Genomic DNA, 21,660 nt, shown 5'->3' with positions numbered 1-21,660 from the left:
CCAGGGGTGGAGAATTGGTGTACCACATGGACTAAGCTGTTAGACTTGTCAGCTTGGCATATTTGATTTACTTATATGTCTCTTGTAATGTGGTATACCATATACCAGGGCCTGTAAAATAAATGCTACAAGTGGGCCAGCAGCATTTATTGTGCCACCTTAAAAAACATCTTAAAATATGTCCCAGGCCTGCCATTGCAGCCTGAATGCAGTTTTAAACTCTCCTTTTGATTCGGCAACATAACCCCCTTGCAAAGCTTTAAACTCCCCGTTTATTGCTTATAAGTCACACCTAAGGATGGCACTAGGTAGCGCAGGGTGCATTGTAATTGAAAGGTTAAACATGCACTTTTAAGTTTTACATGTCATTAGTTTAAGACTTACCTGTCCTATAGGATAACATTGGGCTGCCTTAATACATTTAACTTTTGTTTAGGACCAGGTAGCAAGCTTATGTTTGGTATCTATGCAATTTTAATGAAACATTCTCTTCTTGGATGGAGGGCAAGGGAGACAGGAAATTCCATGCACTTCAAAGTAGAAACCTCTAGAAACTTCTCCAAACTTCAACGGCAGAATTGTGTATAGAAATAGGGACCTCAGACCCACTCCTCAGTTCACATTCATTCTGGACCTCTGCAAGGGCTCTCAGAGGACTGCCTGCTGCTGTGACCTGCTGTGCGCTCTGAGAGGCTGCTTTGCTGTACCTGGAAAGACTGCTCTGCAACCTGGAGCCTGCATTGAACCTTTAGAGGCTAGCCCTGCTGTTTGAGCCCTGTATCTTCACCTGAACCCAGGACTACCAGAGTGACTTTAAGGGCTAGATTGCTGGCTTCCTGTTCAGAGCCAAAGGGACACAAAAGGATCCCACCATCTTGACCCTACACCTGGACCCAGCCCGAGTGAGTCCGGAACCCCCAAGTTGGATCCCACCAGTCCTTGACCCTTTGTTTTGGTGCTAAAGGTGCCCAGATAGCCAACATCCAAAACTGAGGAGAACTGTTGGCTAAAAACTGCTCTGAGAATAGAGAGGAGACCGGGTCCACCTTGCTTGTCAATCCACCCCAGGTGCATCACCGGTCAGAATGACTTTGCGAGTTTGTGGCTGCTCCCACTATATTCTTCTCAGTAACAGTAAATCCTGTTCAGCAACCTTTGACAATGGAGTATATAAGCCTCTGAAACTGTTTTCAGCTACAGCCTCATCACAGCTCTAGAATTTCAACTTAAAAAAAAGAGAATAAGTCTGAACGTAGAAATCTTCATCACTGCTTCACCCAAAGGCTCCCCGATGATGACGCTCCCTCCTCAGACACTACCTACACCCTCGTCCCACGAAACTTTAACTTCTCAGAACTTTTCTTTTTAAAAAAGTCCAAAGGTAAGCTCTGGCATGGCCCAATCCACTTCTTGTATGTGACCCACGCTCCATCGCGTTTAACCATATTTTTTTTACTTTAATCCTGTCTCACGTGACTAGATGCCTGCAAATGGTGGTTTGATCTTTAAGGTACTGATTTTTACTAAAACATTTAAAAATTCATAACTACGGTTCTGTTGGTTTCAAATAAAGTAATAAAATGTACTCTATTTTTCTAATTTGGTGTGGGTTTTTTCTTGGGTTGTGTATTCACTTCATTGCTGTTTGTGTGTTACATAAATAGTTTACACATTGTCCCAAAGTTAAGCCTGACTACCCCTTCATAAGCACAGGTTAATTCAGCATCTTTTTATGGTTCAGCCTGCCAGGGATATTGCCTGTTGTTTGACCCATATTCCAGTCAACCAACAACCCAATTTTTAAGAGCCTAGAGGTCACCCTAATTCTAGAAGTGGCTGTTAGTGTCTAATGGAGTCAGTGCTATACTGCCATTGCAACACTGTCATTACAATGCAAGTATCACCGTTTTTACATCGACAAGTATAGGGGTAGTACTTTTGCAATTCCATATTTTACCATGTAGGCAAGTATTTTATTTTTAAAAAAAGCTTTTACAATTACTACTTGTACTCTAAAGTACCTATACCTTGCGCACACACCATGCACCAGGTTCTATCAATAATGATGTAATTTCAGATGTTGCTATGATGTTATCAATGTTGTGATAGAACATATCATGACTGATCTTATATGTGAGGTAATTATCAGTGCATGGCGAGGGCGTAAGTTATAGATACTTTAGGTCAGAGTTATAGTTACTTCAGAAATATATAATTGGTGAATTTCAATGATTTTGTTTGTTTAAATGGTATGCTTTGACTGACATTTTCACCTAACTACATGCAATTAAGATATTATTACAATTTCTAACCATAACTTCTCATCAACCTTTATTTTCCTTTGAATCTCCATGGTAATTTTAACGAAAAAGTAAGATGTCAATTCAGTCCCACCTGGGCACCCAAACGTTCTGTTTTTTTACTTTGAGGATGCAGGGGAGTCCCAAACTACCCTAAGGGAAGATAGCCGTGATACTTCTTTAAATGGCGGTGCCCCAGAGCTCATCTGGTGCATCTTTTTGTTAATTGTGGGCTGCGGGGGTGCTCCCTGGTGGGTGCTCGTCATTTTTTTAAATGCTCGATGCCCACATATAACTACACTTGTGACATGTTAGATGACATCATATGTTGACATCATTGATGACATCTCAAATAACATAATTGGTCACATCACTGATGACATCATCCAAGCTACTGCCCCTCCGAAACAATCAGTATAGTACTTAAGACAAACATCATTCTGTATGGTAAAAGATATGAAGTGCACAGGTTAGCTATCGTGAAGTTTCAGTGCCAGCAGTACTTCGTTAAAACAATGTAGAGACTGAGAGCAACTCAGGTGAGTTTCAGTTGTTTGTTGTAAACAGGTTGCACTTTAGATCAAAAAACTGTTACCAAAAATATGTGAAAACAGCTAAAGCTTATCTTTACTATACATTCACTTGTGGATTTCTGTGTACATTCTGATATTAATGATTTGTCATGTAGTGCTATAAACTGTTTCTATAGAAACTAGAGATTTATTAAGTGAAAATATTTATTTCCAAAACCTTCGTAAAAGTTCTGGGGAAATACCTACTGCTTTTCAAACGTATAATCTTTGGGTGACTCGCTTACAGATGGTTGAAGGCGCGGTATGATTGAAAGCAAGGATAAAAATAATGCAAACCATTTTGCTAATTTCACAAACATATGTAGGGTAGTTTTACATACTAAGGAGGGTTGTTCATAGGGCTTGGAAGTGCATACCTAATAATGGGCTAATTTATAGAAGTGCCACTGTTCTCTATGTAAGATCAGGTATTTAACAGGCACATCTCATTAGGGAAAATAATAACCAAGCAATGTTTCTGAATGGTATTTAAAGTTTGATAAGTTTCTGATCTCAATAATGTCTACAGAACAACTACGTTTCTTACACACCTCAACACCAGTAACAGAATAGAGTATACCATTGACTTAATGTGGGTGATTTCACAAATATGCTTCACAAACTGCTTGTTCTGCTTTTTGTGATAGGACATCCCATACAAATGGTATGGAAAATTGTGTATACATGTGTCATACAGTTTCCACTTTCTCAGTAGGAACTATTCATTTGCTGGAAACATAAATGTTGGAATGGTGCCAGACTTATTCTATTCACCCCCTCAGAATATGTTGGCCTATAGTGCTGCCAGCTCACAGTGCCACCATGAGTACCTCTAAGCCTTGTAACTTAACAAATGGTTTGAGCATCCTCAGGACATGACAACCCTGACTCCCAAAGAAATCGTGGTAACAGATCTAGAACTTTTCATTCAGCCACTCGTCCATACCCAGAAAAATACCCAAGGAATATATAAAGGGTGTTTCAATATTCATTGAACCATTCAGATTCTTGTATAGAATATATGTGCTGCAATGAAGATAAATGATCCCATCACAGTGCTAAAACAGTGTATATTTACTGGCATATAACTGCTGTGTATTGTATACTCCTACTATGCACTCCCTAAATTAGGTGCTAGGGCGAATATTTCTGCAAAGAATCCCCTACTGGATGATCTAACTCCCCATTACCTGATGGTAAGTTTATACAGGTCCCTGTCTTTGTCACAGGTTGGACATCCCTCCATGCAGAGGGTAAACAGGAATTAGCTGGGCTGAGACTCTGACAACAGCAACCTCGCAATAACAGCAGAGCACTCCTCCTCTGATTTGAACATGGCAATGCATGTTTATTCATAATAACATGTGTGCTGTGTCGAGGCTTCAGCCAGACTGACATTGTTTATTCTGTTGTGATAGCCATGTGATAGCCATGTTGCCTCATGGACGAATAATAAACAACAACATTTGTACAATGTATGTTTAGGCCTTGTACTAAATACTCAAAGTATTATGATAGTGTACCTACAAAGTGAAATTGTGAGCAATGTGGTTTCAGAGAACCTAATCCTGCACTGTCACTCAAAGAAAGAAATGTGTGTCTAAAGTCATCGTGTATATCAATGCTCAAAATATCGAGCACTGCCTGCCCTTAAAAAATTTAACTAATAGGAGTGTACAAATACTTCCTTTATGTATGAATGTATTGTAACATAAGATGTATATTGCTAGGAGATACATATGTATGAAAGAATGTTGAATAAATGTGATATTGGGCACTAGAAATCACAAGGAGTGTTCTTTCAGATGATTATGAGTAGAGGATATTTACCAAATGGTACCATTACCTACAACAGAGTTGCACGAGAGAAATATATCACAAAAAATCTTAAAACTTTCCACGTGATGGTGATGTGAATAGATAAAGAAAAATGATGAAACCCATGATTTATCCAAAATATTTTTCTTTTCAGGTTCTTAAGATATACAAGTGGTATATTTTTCTACTCCCATAACAGGGAACAAAGGACAGTGTTTTTGACTATCAGGCATATGTACATTTATTCTATCACCCATTGAGGTGTAACAGGGATCGTTTTTTTGGTCCAGAGGAAGAAAGCCAAGGGGATGGCTTCTGAAACATGTCGACCTTGTAGAAGGTGACTCATTATAGTACACCATCTACACCTCCCTACTTTTACTATTCTCAGCCAGGGAAGACAATAAAGTATTTTCGTTTCATTAGTCAGAGAATATTTAACCATCTCACATTTTCTTTTCACGATCCCACGCACTACAGATACTCACCAATCACTGAATAAAGTGCTCATGCGTCTACGTAAGTCGTAGCACGCCCCATCCCATAGAGGGGCGGGAAGACCCCAATGATGAAGCATGACACTGAATCAGGTTTCAGTGTGTGAGGGGTATTTTACAATTTTTTGAAACATTGCCCTTCCCACAAATTGAGAGAAGGAGCTCTGATCCTTTTGCACCATTTTTCGCGTATGACTAAACACTTCAAATAAAAATAAAAATAGCAGCACACACATGGGTGCATATATATTCACATAATACATGGTTGAATCCCTATGTTGGATACAAATTATTTAAAAAGCAGTCACAGATGTGGTGGTCTGCTGACCCAGCAGGCCACCATCCCTGTGAGTGCTAGCCATTTCCAAAGTGGTAGCAAATTGCGCTTGTCTCGTAAATATTGATGAGGCATGCAATTTGCGACCCCATTGGGAATCGCAAACAGTGTCTGAGACACTTTGTACATTCACTTCAGCGAGATGCAAATTGCGAGTCACAATTCGGTGCAATTTGCGACTCGCTAAAGTGAATGGTCATACATCTGGCCCTGAGTATGTTAAAAACAGGCTGAATTAAAAAGTTCCCACCAAAAGTAATAGATGATTTTTTATGTGTCCCGAAGGTAGACAAAACATTTCTGTTCCCTTCAACCCCAGACGATGATCCCAGAGACACACCTCGGAGTAGGTTTATGAAGGAAGCATGTTCCCATCATACCCCCACCGCAACAGCTGAGTAACCACAGCCAGTGAGAGATACACAAAACCAGAGCCAGGATCCAATTCACACAGAGCAGCATCATTATAGGAAGGCACATAGAATGCATTCTGAAGTAACGACAAACGCAAGGAACACCAGTACAAATGGGCACTTAAGATGTTCACCAGTTCTTCCATGTCCAGAGGCTGAACCGATTCCTAGGCTCAAGGCACACTCGATAGTGCAAATCAGACAATGGAATACAGGCTGCACACAGTAAAGCCACGCAGGCTGAAAGGACAAGACCTAATGCTCATTTAGTTCCTGTAGCAAGGGTGCACCGAAACATTATAATATGCATTCACAGCACATTGGCCCATATGATAATGCCAGTTCCATTTGATCTTGAAATGGGTCATCACTTCCTGAATATTTTCCAGTAAGAAAACTTATAGTAACTTATCAAATCCATTGGATGATATCATCAGTGTTGTGACCAGTGATGTTGATCCAGCGAAAGGCCAGGATAAACTTTTCACACATCAACGTATTATTCACAATGGGCCCATATACACATTCAGATTTCCTGACTGTTTCGCTGATGGTCAAGTTTTATTTTCTTTGATCTGAATTAGTCAATGCCTAACTAATCTTCACAGATCAACACTTTTCCTTTGGTCAATGGACCATTAGTCAAGTAGTTGATGGTGATTTTAACAAATTCATAAATTTATCTTATAACTTTTCAATAAAATTATCACAGACTCCAAGTAAGATTTAATAGAATTTATCTAATAATTCATTCAAAATGACCGCTCATTTTTACAAATTTAAAGTGCAAACTCCATCAACTTTCATGGGAGAGAAAATTAATTTATCAAATACACAGATACATTCAACAATCCCAATGCATTAGGAGTGATAGATGAAGAGACAAATGACACAATAACTCATACTTTTGCAAAGAATCTGCAAAATTTAAGATAAAAGGATAATTACCTAAGTGAAAACGGGATACCCAACCTCTGACCAAAAGGATTGGTGGAGGTCACCTGATTTAAGAGTCAGGAGACAAAGCCTATAAGACAGGTGCAGGATAGGATTATACTTACTACACTTCTCTAGGACCCGACGCACTGGAGAGCATCCCTCTCTTACACTCTCTCCCTCCTCGATATTCTTCCGCAAATCTTGAATCTAATTAGACTGTCTTAAGCATTGAATCTTCTCAGTCTGTTCTTCCCATCAGCAGTTCTTGCCCACTCCTCACTCAGCATCAACGTCTCTTCGTAGCAGCTCTCTCTATCTTAAGCTTAAGTCACTCAAATTATACCCTTTAATTTTGCATGTCCCACCCTCAAAGGTTGCTAATATCTGTGAATCATGAACTGTGATTGGCCGGGGCTGTAGAGTTGTCATCACCTCATGTGGTCATCCCAAAATTCTTAACTAATTCTTTGTTTAGTAAACTCTTCACACTTAATTTATTCAATTTTCAGGGCACTTCCTTTCCCATGCATTTCGCAAAATAGATAGATAACATTTTTATATAATTTTTCAATTGAGGAACTTTCCCAAGCACACGTCCTTGGTTCTTGTCAGCCGGTCAATGTTCCGGTCAGCAGGTCATTTCCCTGATCTTAGTTTACGGACTCAACTTGCGTTACGTTTCACCCGCCATCTGTTCGTTTGGCTTAGCACATCAGGGCCGAAACTTTCCCTATTGATGAAAGAATCATAAACAGATGTTAATTTCTCAAATATGTTATTATCACTGTTTACCTCAACCTTCTACTCTATCCCATGTTATTTTCTTCTTTTTTAAGCAGAGCGTTAGTAGTAAAAAATGTCTTTTAAAATCCAGGCAAGCATATGCCAGGGATGCTGTACTTCAAGACCTAAAGTTAGCAACTCCTTGCGCATGTGTGAGACTTTTCTTCTCACATGAGTTAACCACGTGGTTATTTACGCGGTACAGGTTCGCACATGCGCAAGGCAATTTTCGGTTTCAAGCGGGATTTCATTTACGTAGCACATTATTCTTTGTTATTTAAGCAACCATAAAGCTTTTTTTCCCTGTGTATGAATGTCGTATGTACGTTCATTTTCTTTCAAGTCTCTATTCCTACTTGTTGGTACCTGTTAACAAGAGGTTGTTTCGAGCAAGTTTCTTTTCTTTGAATCCTTGCTCCATCAATCCCTCTCTTATGGCATTTTTGAGCCATCACAAAATACTCATCATTACCAATTGCCAATCATATATTACTGTCTAGATTTCTTTTTACACATTATTTATTTCTTTGTTTTATGTTCATCCCGTTCATTCTTCCATAGAAATTGTCGTTCATTTTTTCTAACTCAATCTCTTCCCATTTTCTCTTTCTTCTCATTCTTTTGTTTTTCATTTCAATCATTGACCTTGTCTTCAATTTTCTCTTGCAACATTTATAGGTGACTACTATCATTAATATCATTAATTCTATTGAAATTGTAGGTATCACTAATTTTCCTAATAAACTACTTCCAAAGGTGGAAAACCAATTATCTAATTTAGAAAGACTTTTACTAAATCTTTCCCATGCACCGTCGGCCTCCAGTTGGGTCAAATCATTATGAATCTTCGAAATATTCTTGATATATCTATCAATAACCTTTACTCTTATCTGGATTATATGTACAGCAGTGTTGAACTTTCAACATGCCACAGACTCCACCCTCTTCAGCCAAAAGATTATCAAGGGCAAGTCTATTTTGTAAAACCATAGATCTGATTGCAACCATACCGGTATTGATCATTAAGAATCCTCCAGCAGTATCAGTTGATAAACGGTCAACTACAATGGACATTAAACGTATTTTATGAGAACTTAATGTGACTCTGACTAACGGTGTCAATGCACCAAATATATCACCTACTATCTCAGTAAAACTTGCTCTCCTATTTCTTGTTAGTTCTTTGCTTATATCACTCATTTCATTGTTCTTAGTAATATGATATACCTTTGGGAATACAATGGCAATATAGCAACTGCTATACCATCGTGCAGGTAACCTATAATAGGCATTTTTACTGCACACATGAAACATTCTTGAAAATACAGGATAAGTTCCTCCTTTTAATCCCCATCCCCCATTATTAGGAAGGTATGTTCACATTCACTAGTACCAATGAATATACTATTATACTCAGTCCTTACTCTATGAAAACAGAATTTCCCTATTTTTTCCATGTCCAGGGACATTGCAACATGAGCCTCGCCTTTCTTATATTCCCCTTCTAAAGCTACCCATGGAGGTATATGAGACCTTTGCTCAACCGCTTTCTTTTGAAAATCCTGCCTTCTTTCTTCCACTAAATTCATAAAATCTTTCTCTTCATCACGCAAAAGACATGTTAGATTAATTCTGTGTGCGTATGTTATGTCTATGGAGCTCATTGTATTCTCCCATAAACTGTGCATTCCAAGCACTAAGTACTCAATTAATATTTCTTCTAATAGGAATTTCAGAAAAGACTAAATCCATGTTACTGTAAAAATATTGCAACTTACCAATAACATAAAACAAACTAGTTACAACACTACAAGACACACCATAAGTTAATGGAAGGTGATGATATGTTACACCTTCCGAGACAGAAGTAGGAAGTTTCATGCAAACATAACAATCACTCACATCCATTGTCTCTACGTAGTGATAGAAGAATTTAGTGAATACATTTAATGATGAATCACTATTTGATTTACCATGATAATACATGCTTTTATCGCTTGTATTAATTCTGTAGTAGTAGCTTTCTTAGTAACCACACTTACTTTCTCACTTACATTTGTGTTATTCTTATTATTAGTTATCATTAGAACATGTATTACAAGTGTTAATAACAACCACATCAATATTAATAATGTAATACTACATAGACAACATTCGACACATCATTGTTTTAGGTTCGATTTCGGATGTCCAGTCACTTTTACTTCTGCCATTTTAAATTTCTAAAATTAATTCTAAATTTACTTTCCTTCTAAGATAAAATATGTAAAATCTTTGTGTGATCCCACACTTCAAAACGGCCTTGCACTTTCAATTGGATTTTCCTTCAGGGTCCTTGTTTCAATATCTTTTCAATAGAATCCACCTTTTTGTAAAAGGAAAAGTCTTTCTTTAAGGTGGTCTCAATTCTATTTCATCAGACCCTTCAAAAGTGCCACTTTTTGGTTCTTCATTTAGATCAAGATTTTCAACATTTTCAAGAGTGATGTATGTCCACTCTGGAGCCTTATACTTTCTAATTGGAACCTTTACTCTTCTTGATGACCTTAATAATTTTCTTCTTGTATGTTCTTGTTCAGCCTGACTTGATACATCATCTATTTGTTCTAATCTTTTCTCTGGTTTTCTTCTCAGGATGTATCTTAGGGCCAGATGTAGGTGGCTAAATACCGGTCGGTAACGCAGAAAAGCAGCGAATTTCTGCGCTGCCGACCTGTATTTAGCCATGTACAATGTAGGTAACACCATACGCCATTGCAAATAAGGAATCGGTAAAAATAAGGGAAAACAGTTATCGATTCCTTAATTTGCGATTAGCAGACACCGAAACCCCCAAATACCGATTCGCTAAGTAGGAAATCCTTAAAAACTCGCAAACCGATGTACCAAAAATCGGTAATACCGATTTTTCCATTTTTCGGTATTTAGGAGTCGCTAATTACCACTGACTCAAAGCAGGTGGTAATCAGGTGCACTGCATTTAAACAGCCCCAAAATGCAACAGTGTGAACACAATGGCGGCCCTCTACATCATTGCAAGGCGGCTACGTATGCAAGCAGCAGGACTGTGGATCTGGAGATGGGAGGAGCACGTGTACAGACTGCGCGTTACACTGTTCCAACTGACTGAGGCTGAAATCCATGAGAGGTACAGGCTAGACCCCCAAACCATCCTAGACCTGATACGGACCTGCACCCACTCCTGGAGCATCAGACACCAAGGGCGCATGCTAAACCAACACATGTTCAGGTGCTCTGTAGCCTGCACCTACTTGCATCAGGTAGTTACCAGAGGGTGATAGCTGTGGCAGGTGGTGTGTCACAGAGTTGCCTGTCCCGTTTCTTCAACACTTTCCTGGATGCCATGATGCAAAGAATGCATCACTACATACGCTTTCCCAGCACACAGGCAGAACTGCAGAAAAAAAAGATTAATTTTTATCAAAAGGCACAGTTCCCACATGTAAGAGGGTGCATTGATGGGACACACATACCAATCTGTCCACCTGCAGCTACAGAGTACATAAATCGACACATTCCATCAACGTGCAGGTAATATGCGATGCTGACCACATCATCACTGACATAGTAGCCAAATTTCCAGGGAGTACCCATGACTCCTACATATTCAGGAACAGTGGGATCTACACACGTCTGGCTGGGGGTGAATTTGAAGATGGATACCTGCTAGGTAAATCAATGTGACATACCTTGATGTATACCTTGGATGAATGTGTTGGTGAATGTTATTAATGGCACTTCCTTTATCACTCAGCTGATAGCGCATATGCCATGCGGGCATTTATCCTGACTCCATACCTCAACCCATCCACCCCAAGTGAGAGAAGATACAATGTGGCACATAGAACTACGCGCAACTTTGTGGAGCGCACATTTGGACTCTTAAAAAGCAGGTCCAGCTGTCTCCACAAAAGTGGAGGTGCACGTCAGTACCACCCCATCATCTGCTGTAAAATAATAGCAACATGTGCCATGCTGCATAACCTTGCCACAAAGAAAGGAACAGCAGTGGAACTAACGGACTCCGAGGACGAGGGTGAGGATTGTCCACAGCCAGAGCACAGCTTAGCAGGTGTGGCAGCAGCACCAGATGGGAGACACAGATGGGCTGAGATCACACACAACTATTTCTAAGTAAGTAAAGAGACAAAGCCAGTTACTGTAATTGTGTGACGGTGTTTTATTAGCATAGCACACCGCCACAACATGAATGGCTTAACATGCCAGGCCAATATGCAATGCAGATTACAAAGGCGAAATGGGTTACCTCACCCATTTCGCTATACCATGTGATGGCTGGCATTACTTCCTGCGCCCACGTGCAGCACTGCTGCGTTCCCTGGGCACACTGTCCTCATTGGCAGTCTGTCCTCCTGTGGCAGTGCTGTGCCGTTTGCTGCGCCTCCTGGACTCAGTTATAGGGGGCGTGATGCTACTGCAGCTAGTAGCCTCTTCACTATCCCCCCATCACCTGCACCTGTAGTGGCTATCTGATTTGTCTGTAGCACTTCCAGTGCACTGGTCATTGTGACCAGCCCCCTTGCCACATCACAGCTGCAGTGGGCCATCTCCTCCTGGATGGCCACCGAGCACCTGCAGAGCAGAGAGGTAGATGTGGAGAGGCGGTTAACCGACTCAGTGTAGTTGTCAAGTTTCTGACTCTCCCTGCGCCTCGCCAAACAGTCCTCATCCATTTTGCTGCACAGCAGCCTCACTGCCTCGGACATGTCCCTCATGCCCTCAGCCACAGTATTGTTCATGCTGCTGATACCCTTCTCGATTTGCAGCATGTGTCTATTCATATGTATCATCTGACGTTGGACTGATCTTATTGCTTTGCCTTGCAGGCGCTGCACCTTGAGCATGTTCCCCTCAAGACCAGCAAATACACTTTGTTCATTGTCCTGTGAAACTGGACTGGCTGCCCTTGCTCTGCGGCGTCTGGCACCTGTGTGGGCGCGCTCAGTGGGGGACTGTGTGCCTGCACTGTTGGCATCCTCTGCCACATGGACTGTTGGACCCCCATGCTGTCATCCTCGGGCACCTCCATCTGCTGGAGGCTAGCCACAGTATGCCTCCTGGCTCTCGGTGGTGGTGGTGGTGATGGTGGCGATGGTGATGCTGGTGGTGTTGGTGATGGTGGTGGTGGTGGAGATGGTGGTGGTGCTGGTGGTGTGGTGTGTTCTGCAGGCGACAAGACCTCCTCCTCCTGTGTTCTCTCTCTCCTGGGTGCCTTTCCCATGTCCCCTGCTGCAGCCCAGCACAATGGCTCACCTGTGGAGACAGAATGTACATTTGCTCACTTGTCTGGCAGCATTTGCGTAATAATACATTTCATGACTGCCAATCAAACTGACTGTCCTCTGCTTGCTTATTGCTGATGTGTGTCACATGCCTTTGGGCTGGGTTCAGTGGACTGACTGTTATGATATGTGTTACTTCTGACTACATCTCCCATAATGCATTGCAGGTTTGTAGTAAGACATATACTGGAGTGGGATTCATACTGCCTCATTGGGGATTGGGGATTGGGGTTAGGGAGTAGGGGGCACAGCATGCTGTGCATGCATCTTACCTTGCCTGTTGCCAGCTCTGGCTGAGCTGTCTGCATGCCCAATTCCACTCACACTCTACGGCTGGAGGGTGGACTCCACCAGGAGATCCAGTACAGTTGGTGCAGGTGCTGTGTTTCTCCCTCCACCTGTCTGGCTGGCTTGCTTCCTTCTCTCTGCCAGCCTCTCCTTTGCACGCTTCCTGAGGTCATACCAGCGTTTTTTAAGTTCTTCAATGGAGCGCTGGGTTACTCCGATGGCATTAATCCTCTCCTGGATGACCAGCCATATCTGCCTCTTCTGAGATTCAGGCATGTGCAGGGAGTTCTTTCCAAACAGTTTGTCATGGTCCTTAGTAACCTCCTCAATAAGGACACCAAGCTCCCTCTCACTAAATTTGTGTTTCCTCTTGCGTTCAGCTGCCTCCTTTTCCCTCTCCTGTTTGTCCATATCTTGGCTGTGATGTCAGCAAAAACTTGGAAGAGTAGCTCCTGGGTTGTTTGCTGTGCTCCCTGCCTCACCCGCAACTTCAGGAACAGTGCAGGTGCATGGGTGTGGCCACTTCCTGGTTGAGGTAATGAGGAAGCACAGGATTGGCTAATTCAACATTTTCCGATTTTTTAAAAACACCGTATCGCTAATTACCGAATCTGTATTAAGGAATCGGTGATACCGATTCGGTAATGGGGAATCAGTATTTTTTTTTGAGCGATTTTTACGTAATCGCTAAATATTACCGATTTTTTCCGATTCAGTAATTTTTAGCGATTATTACCTTCATCGGAAATACTGACTTCTTAATAGCGAATCGGTAAAATTCGCTATTAAGGACTAGGTATTTCGGAATTACCTACATCTGGCCCTTAGTCATTTTACTCGGCTTGGCCAGCAATCTTCTTTTCTAACTCTATTTGTGTACTGTCCTTCCTCACCTATTTCAAGTGTTCTTTTATTTTCTCTTTCGTTTTGTTGATTTTGCTCTGAATTCTCTATTTTTTCTTCTTCTGTTGTTTGCTTCTGTTCTTGACTTTCTACTCTCCTTTCTTCTTCTGACTGACTCTGATCTAAATTGTCTTCAGTAATAGTCTTCCCTTCCTTTTCTTCTTGTAACTGAACCTGATCTAAGTCTCCTGCAATAAGTTCTTCTTGTATTGCTGGCTGGGCTGAATCTGTGATCTCTACAACAGTTTCTTCTGGATTTTGCTTACTTTGTTCTGGTCTTTCAAGTTCAAGCTCTCTTCTGGCCTTTACAGCAGTTTCTTCAGTCCCAGTAACTGGTGCCCACTCTACTTGACTTGTACTTGGTTGTTCATCGTCAATGTGTTCTTCAGAATCAGATTCTCTGATCTCTTCGACTTCACAAAATTCATCTTCTGGTTCTTTTCTTTGTTCTACCAGTTACTGCTTTGGTCGATCAGGTGGACTTGGGACTCTTTGAGTATGACTTGCGTGGATCCAGTTCGGAATCCCATCACACTTTACTGCTGTTGTTGTGACCAATATGACTTGATAAGGTCCTTTCCACCTGGGTTCCAAGCACGACTTCCTCGTATGCTTCTTTATCAGGACCCAGTCTCCAGGACACAAATCATGAGCTTGATTTGGCTGTGCTGCGTTTGGATCTTCTCCAACCTGGTGAGACACAGAACATACCAGATCAGCCAGCCCTTTGCAATAGTCCAATATTAAATCATCAGTTATATTCATCAATTTGTTTCCAGGTATACATGCTTGTCTCATTGCTCTTCCCATGAGGGTTTCATGAGGGCTTAATCCTGTTCTTTGGTCAGGAATGCTCCTAAGACTCATCAATACAATAGGCAAAGCATCAGGCCATTTCAGTGAAGTGAATGCACACACTTTTCCTAACCTGGATTTTAGTGTGCCATTGAGCTGCTCGACCACTCCAGAGGCCTCTGGTCGGTAGGCACAATGTAACTCTTGCTCAATTTGGAAAGCTTCACAAATTAGTTTAATTATCTCATTAATAAAATGAGGTCCTCTATCTGATTCTAAAGTGACTGGAAATCAGTAGTGAAAATCAACTTATCCAATGGCGACAATATCCAACCACTCCCAAAAACATTCGCACTTCTTTCTTAGTTTTAGGCAAACTCATTTGTCAAATCACTTTTATTCTTTCTGGTGTCACCTTTCTGACTCCTTTCTCTATCTTATGTCCAAGATATTGAACTTCTTGTTTACAAAATTGTAATATGTCTAGGAACACCTTGTGTCCTCCTTCTGCCAAATGGTTCAGTAAAGCTATTGTGTCAGTGACACAAGCTTCTCCTGTCTTTGATGCCACCAATAGGTCATCAATGTACTGAACCAAAACTGAATTTCCTGGCATTACCAATGTCTCTAATCACTTTTTCAAAATCTGATTGAATATCGACGGACTTTCTGTGTACCCTGGAGGAACTCGGCACCATGCCAAAACAGTCTTCAAACCGGAAAGCAAAAAGATATTGGCTATCCGGGTGCAGTGGAATTGAAAAGAATGCGTGGCACAAATCAATCACACTATACCAATGAGCATCCCATGATATCTGATAAAGAATCGCTGCTGGGTTTGGTACTACAGGACAACAAGGTACCCCTATTTTATTGATTTTCCTCAGATTTTGTACTATTCTATATTTTCCACCATACTTCTTAAGTCCCATTATTGGCGAATTACAAGGACTGCCTAATATTTCTTTTACGATTCCTTCTTCGATCATTTGATCAATTACTTGGGCTACTCCTGCTTTCACTTCAGGGCTCATTTTATATTGTGGGGTGTTTGGGTATATTGCACCCTCTTTTACCATAACTTTGACATGGTCTACCTCAACCATTAGACCAATTTCTTTTCCTGTAAAATCCCACACATCTGGCCTCACTGTATCGCTTAGTTCGTCAGGCAAATCTCTTTCAGTAAGAAGTGAAAACATCTCATCCACTTCTGTTCCCTGTTTAGCTAGCATCATTTTAGAAGCTATGTCATCATCCGGTGTTTGAAAAGCTACACCATCAGGTGTACAAAAGATTGTACAATTCATCTTACACAATAAGTCACTAACTAATAGGTTTACTGGACTCGAATCACAAAGCACAAATCGATGTATGTCTCTGAAATTTCCAATATTCACTTCTATTGGTTTCGTGATCGGGGTCCTAATCTGCTTATTTGAAACTCCTACAACTTGGATAGTTTCTCCCGAGAGGGGTAGGTTTGGGATTTCTGCTGTTCTCACAGTAGAACGGGTAGCACCAGTGTCCACTAGGAAAGTGATATCATTGTCCTCGACCTTCCCATCAATAAATGAACATGACTGATCTACCGCCAAGGAGGTACCAAGTACGCACTCCTCCTCCCCCCTCAGGTACCGTCATTGCAACATTCCTGATTCATCCGCATCACTCTGCATCCAAAACTGTTGAACGATCTGTGTATTCGTAAAATTTTCTCCTCGAAATCCGATGCTCACACTATATCTCTGCACGTGAGCATTCACATTGTTGGGTGAAGGGGCTTGAGGCACCTGTAACTGAGGAATAACTATCTGCTGCTGTTTTTATTGATTCACAACCACGCCATTCTGCATCTGTGGATTTAAAATTTGATTTTCCCCATTATTATGTTGAAGGTTTCTACACTCATTGTTACAAAGTCCAAGCTTTCCACACCCATGACAAGGATATTTCTTTCTCGCTTCTTCTCGACTCATTCTTCCTTTTCCTTTACTTTCATTCAAATTTTGACCAATCTGATTCTGTCCATTCATCTGATTATCAATTTGGGAAATTGAATGTGCTTCTTGGCGTTCTGATATCTTCACTTGTGCCCACATCATTTTCTCCTTTAACTTTTTATGCTTTGCATCAATGTCATCACTGCAGTGGTTTGCATACTTCAGACTGTAATCGATCGGATTGCTTTGCCAACAAAGCATATGCTACTGAATCAACAGACTAATTTCTGATCTTAATCCATAGACAAATTTATTTACAAAATGTCCCATACCTTTATCACTGATGTTCTCAAATCCACTATACTGTTTAAACACCTGCAGTAACCTTTTGTAATATGCATGCACTGACTCTTTAGGTTCTTGGGTTGTTCTGTCTATTTTAACCCAATCTATTTCCTTAGGGGGAATTTTCTCTTTCAAACAAGTAATCACCTGATTGTACTTTTCCATTACTTCCTCTGAAGGTGCTCCTGTTCTCGCACCTCTAGGATATTCTTAGGTGGGCCAATCAACTGTAATCTTACATTCCGTCCACACATCTTTCGGTACCACTATATCAAACAAACCATCCAAATCTTTTAACAAAACCTTTGATACCTTAACAAATCTCTCCACCTGCTTGTACCATTCAACTGGTTTCTTCTCAACCTCGGGAAGTCATTTGTAAAACACAAAATATCCTGTCTGCTCCATGGAACATGAACATATCCACCCCCTGGAACTTCTCTCATCAGACACATCTTTTCAACCTGTTCCACTTCTGTCATAGGAAATGCAGAGAACTCTTTTGCAATCGCCTCCTCTCTTTTCTTAGTCCATCTACTTCTCCAACGATCTACATCTCCCCATTTCTTTCAAAGGTGTATCAATTCTTTTATTTGCAATCTCCTTCCTGACGCATTCAAGCTTTCTACATCCTTTTCAGCAAATTCTGCTCTATAGTGTTTCTGCAGTACTTTTCATTTTTCTATATCTATTCCACATTTTAAGACCACATCCGCTATTTTCTCATGCAAATTCTTTGCCCTCCAGGTTATACTCTTACATAGAAATAACAACTCTTCATCTTCATAAGAACCCAATCTATCAAGACCTATTGTATCAATGATCATTTCTTCCAAGTCCACCTTTAACTTACTTACATCTAAAGTTTTGGGTTTCTTCTTTTCTAATCCTTTTGCCCATTCTTCTAGATCTTCAGGAGAAAATCCAGCGGAACCCCCGCCACTGGAGTGACAGTTGGCACTTTTTTTCTCACAATTGTGGGCAAAATTATTTTTGGGGTTTCCGTCACAGCCTCAATGTATGGGAGATCCATTAATGAAACATTTGATTCACACTCACTAACTTGATTGTCTATCACAACTATCTCTTTTCTAGCTCTATTCTGAAATGTGCCACAGTTTGGGATTTGGGTGTACCTCGTTTGTCACCATACAATGGAATCACAGGACTAATCGTTACTGGTATTGTTAGTGCTTCCACATTTAAGCCTAACTGATTTATCTTCTGAATTATCTCTTCTTTGGTTTTGTTCAATGCATCCCTTTCTTTTTCTTGCGATGCTCGAATAACTGTTGGATCATATAGGACTTGTGGAGTTCCCATCATGGGGGCACTTGGAGTGGTATCTCTAGCACTTTCCTGTTAAGGCGGAGATCACTTTATCAAAATGTTCTCTAATAACTCATCATCAGATTCATTACACCCTATTCCTGCCGTACCCATGTGTTTGGTTTTCTCCTTACATTTACTCCCTTCTTGATCATCAGCCACTAATACTGGATATAAACGCTCGGTTACTACAGCCCTTCTCCATCTTTTCATCTGATCTCCTCGAGTGTCAAAGGGATATTTAGGTAAAAATCCTCTATTGATTCTCATACCTCCTCTATATTTCTCGCACTCAAATGCCTCAACTTCCCATTCTTCCAAAGCCTCATACTGTGTTAACCTAGGATTTGGTTCCAATGAATTCATCCTGTTTCTCAAATTCTGAAGAACTCTTACATTAAATGTACCATGTTCGGGAAAAGCTAAAACACCATCATCTTTCTATACTCCACCCAATTTTCCAACCATACACATGTATGATATCCACTTTCCATCATCATATAGGAAGCCGGTGTATTAGGATGTGGCATAAGAATTCCCTCCCTAGTTATTATGCGCTTATCCTTCTTAAAGAAATTCTTGATCTTGTTAATCAACTTCATTTTTTCTTTGTTCTCTTATTTTATTCACTTGTCAAAATTGAAAAACTCTTCTGTATTTTACCAAGCCTATTATTTAACACTCGTCCAATACCTGCGCGACTCGCACCAACAAACCAATCGGAGCTTAGTACGTATTTTCTTCTCCACCCAATACCAACTCTCTACCGGTCTATTGACCAATAAAACTTTTCAACACACCCACTTGTCTGACCAATGCCAGTGCGTTTTTTTGTGACGTCAGTATTACTCCTTCTACTGACCCTTCTTCTACAATCTGCAGTTTTCTCACACCCGTTGCTTCAACCAATACCAGCTCAGCTCTCTGTGACATCAGTACAGCTCCTGCTACTGACCCTCTCTTCACAAGGTAAGACAACAATTTCTGTTTTCGTCTTTCGTTATACAATTCTTGTTAGTAACAACGTAAAAACAGCACTACTCTGTCTGCTCCACTAAACCAAAGATAGTTTCTTCACTCGCTACAAAGAGAAGATTCCTTCCTGTCACTAAGAGTAAAAACCCACTGTTTACTCTTCACTCAAGCTCGGGGAGGCCCTGTTACTCCTCTAGGGATACTCTTCCTTTGAGTAAGGCCAAAGTTTCACAGGCGGGCCCTCTCCTGTCACTCACACTCTACTCTTATACGATATAGTCCCTAATGTGATACTGCCAGCCCTCCGTAGCTTCTCAGTATCACGACAATAGATGAGTAAACTTCTGCAGTGTGATTTCCATTTCCCACACTCTTCTAAATTCCATTCCCAGGTATCTCTGTACATGTTCTTCCAGACAACATAAAACGTGACCCTAACTCTTAGTGTTAAACACATAGTCAATTCGTCGGAACAATAGTCAATAATCAATGATCAATAATCACCAAACTAATCGATAATAACCATCACTCTGCTACCAGGAAAACTGATCCAGCGAAAAGCCAGGATAAACTTTTCACATATAAATGTATCATTCACAATGGGCCCATGTACACATTCAGATTTCTTGACGGTTTGCGTTCGCCGTGGTCCAAAAGCGACTCCCACCGCCATTGTAATGTGACGTGGAGAAAATCGTGGTTGGATTGAGGAAGGACTGTCACCGCATGGCTGGCAGTGGCAGTCCTTCCGCAATCATAATCGGCCTCATAGTGTTTACATGTGCACACCTGTATCAGACTACTTAGTAATAGGTCTAAACGTCAAATAACACATGCACACACATGTATACCAAAACATTAGTGAATCACCAAATGGCATGGTTTGTCAGTTGGGTCTTACCTGTTCGGTTCTCTGTATTAAATATCTACACGCCTAAAATTGGATGTAGGGGTAGTAAATTAAAGCACTCTGAACATGCAAATGACAAGTTAACCCTTAAAAATTAAATGTGAAACAGAAATGTGTCTCACCTCTCTGCAGTTTATACTTCCAACCCGGCTGGTCAATTATTCAACTTCTATTTACGTTTCAAAATCAATCTCCAAGGTTGTGTCCGAAATATATATAGGTCTCCAGCCAGACCAGCCTCAATCACAGTGGGCCTGTTAATTTCACAGTGTGAAATCCTGATGGAGATCTACTGGGGTTGTTCAGATAACATTCGTGGTGCACATCAGAGGAGGGAATCAGAATGCCAAAGCAGTTTGTGAATATTGACCGTCTGGTTGATAAAAGCTCAGCTGTATCTGACCAGACTCGGAGTTTGTTGGGGGTACAGGGAGTGCCTAAGACTTGGTTTTAGTTTTTGATGTGGGAAGATACTAGGATTACCATAGTAAACTCCGCACACACTCCCCCTTTACTCCGAGTTTATTGGGGCTGAAAATGTTGCCCATCTTCAAAATGCCCAAAGTGGATTTGTTAGCCATTGGAAACTTTACACCATTTTATGGGGGGCCCATGGGTCATTCCCCCCACTAGCTTGTGCCAGGCATACATGTAACATCACCAGGAACCCACTTTAGAACACTCTGGGACCTGTGAAAGATCAGACAAGAACTGAACCTGGTGCCTGAGAAGAGCGTAGAAGACTACACCCAGTTTTTCTCTGTACCCAGGACTAAGATGTGGAGTCCAATGGTACAACTGTTGACCTCCTGTCAAAGTTACATAGACAGCCTGATATGGACTGGACCCTCCTATTAACCTTTATCTGCCACCCTGTGAATTTCTACGTGCCTCCCCTAAGGCCCTGTGGAGCTTTAGAAGTGTACTCCTGTAGTGGATTGGGACCTAAAGGACTAAAATCAGAAGGCAAAATCTGTGTTAAGGACAAACATAGTTAACTCACTCTCCACCACGGTCAATGGGCAAATTAAACCTAAGTCCTGTTCTGCCATGACCATTGACTATCATTAGTACTTTGTGTTTCTTTGTGCTATTTCTACTTAAAACTTTAAAAACTCATATCTCTTGCTGCTCTCTTCGAACTTTGTCATATTAGTGTCACTTTGCTTACTAAACTTTTCTAATTAAT

At 40.9% G+C, this 21,660-nt stretch overlaps 1 protein-coding gene across 1 annotated transcript in view; it reads right to left on the bottom strand.

Annotated features, from left to right (window-relative positions):
• The window catches only part of GLP2R (glucagon like peptide 2 receptor), an 883,434-nt gene that overhangs the window by 454,923 nt on the left and 406,851 nt on the right, over positions 1-21,660 (bottom strand). The window lies entirely within an intron of this gene.

This window comes from Triturus cristatus, chromosome 7 (genome assembly GCF_964204655.1).
Source record: "Triturus cristatus chromosome 7, aTriCri1.1, whole genome shotgun sequence".
In the NCBI taxonomy this organism is placed as follows: domain Eukaryota; kingdom Metazoa; phylum Chordata; class Amphibia; order Caudata; family Salamandridae; genus Triturus; species Triturus cristatus.
Note: the sequence above shows the minus strand (reverse complement) of the source record. Positions and strands in the feature narration are given on the sequence as shown.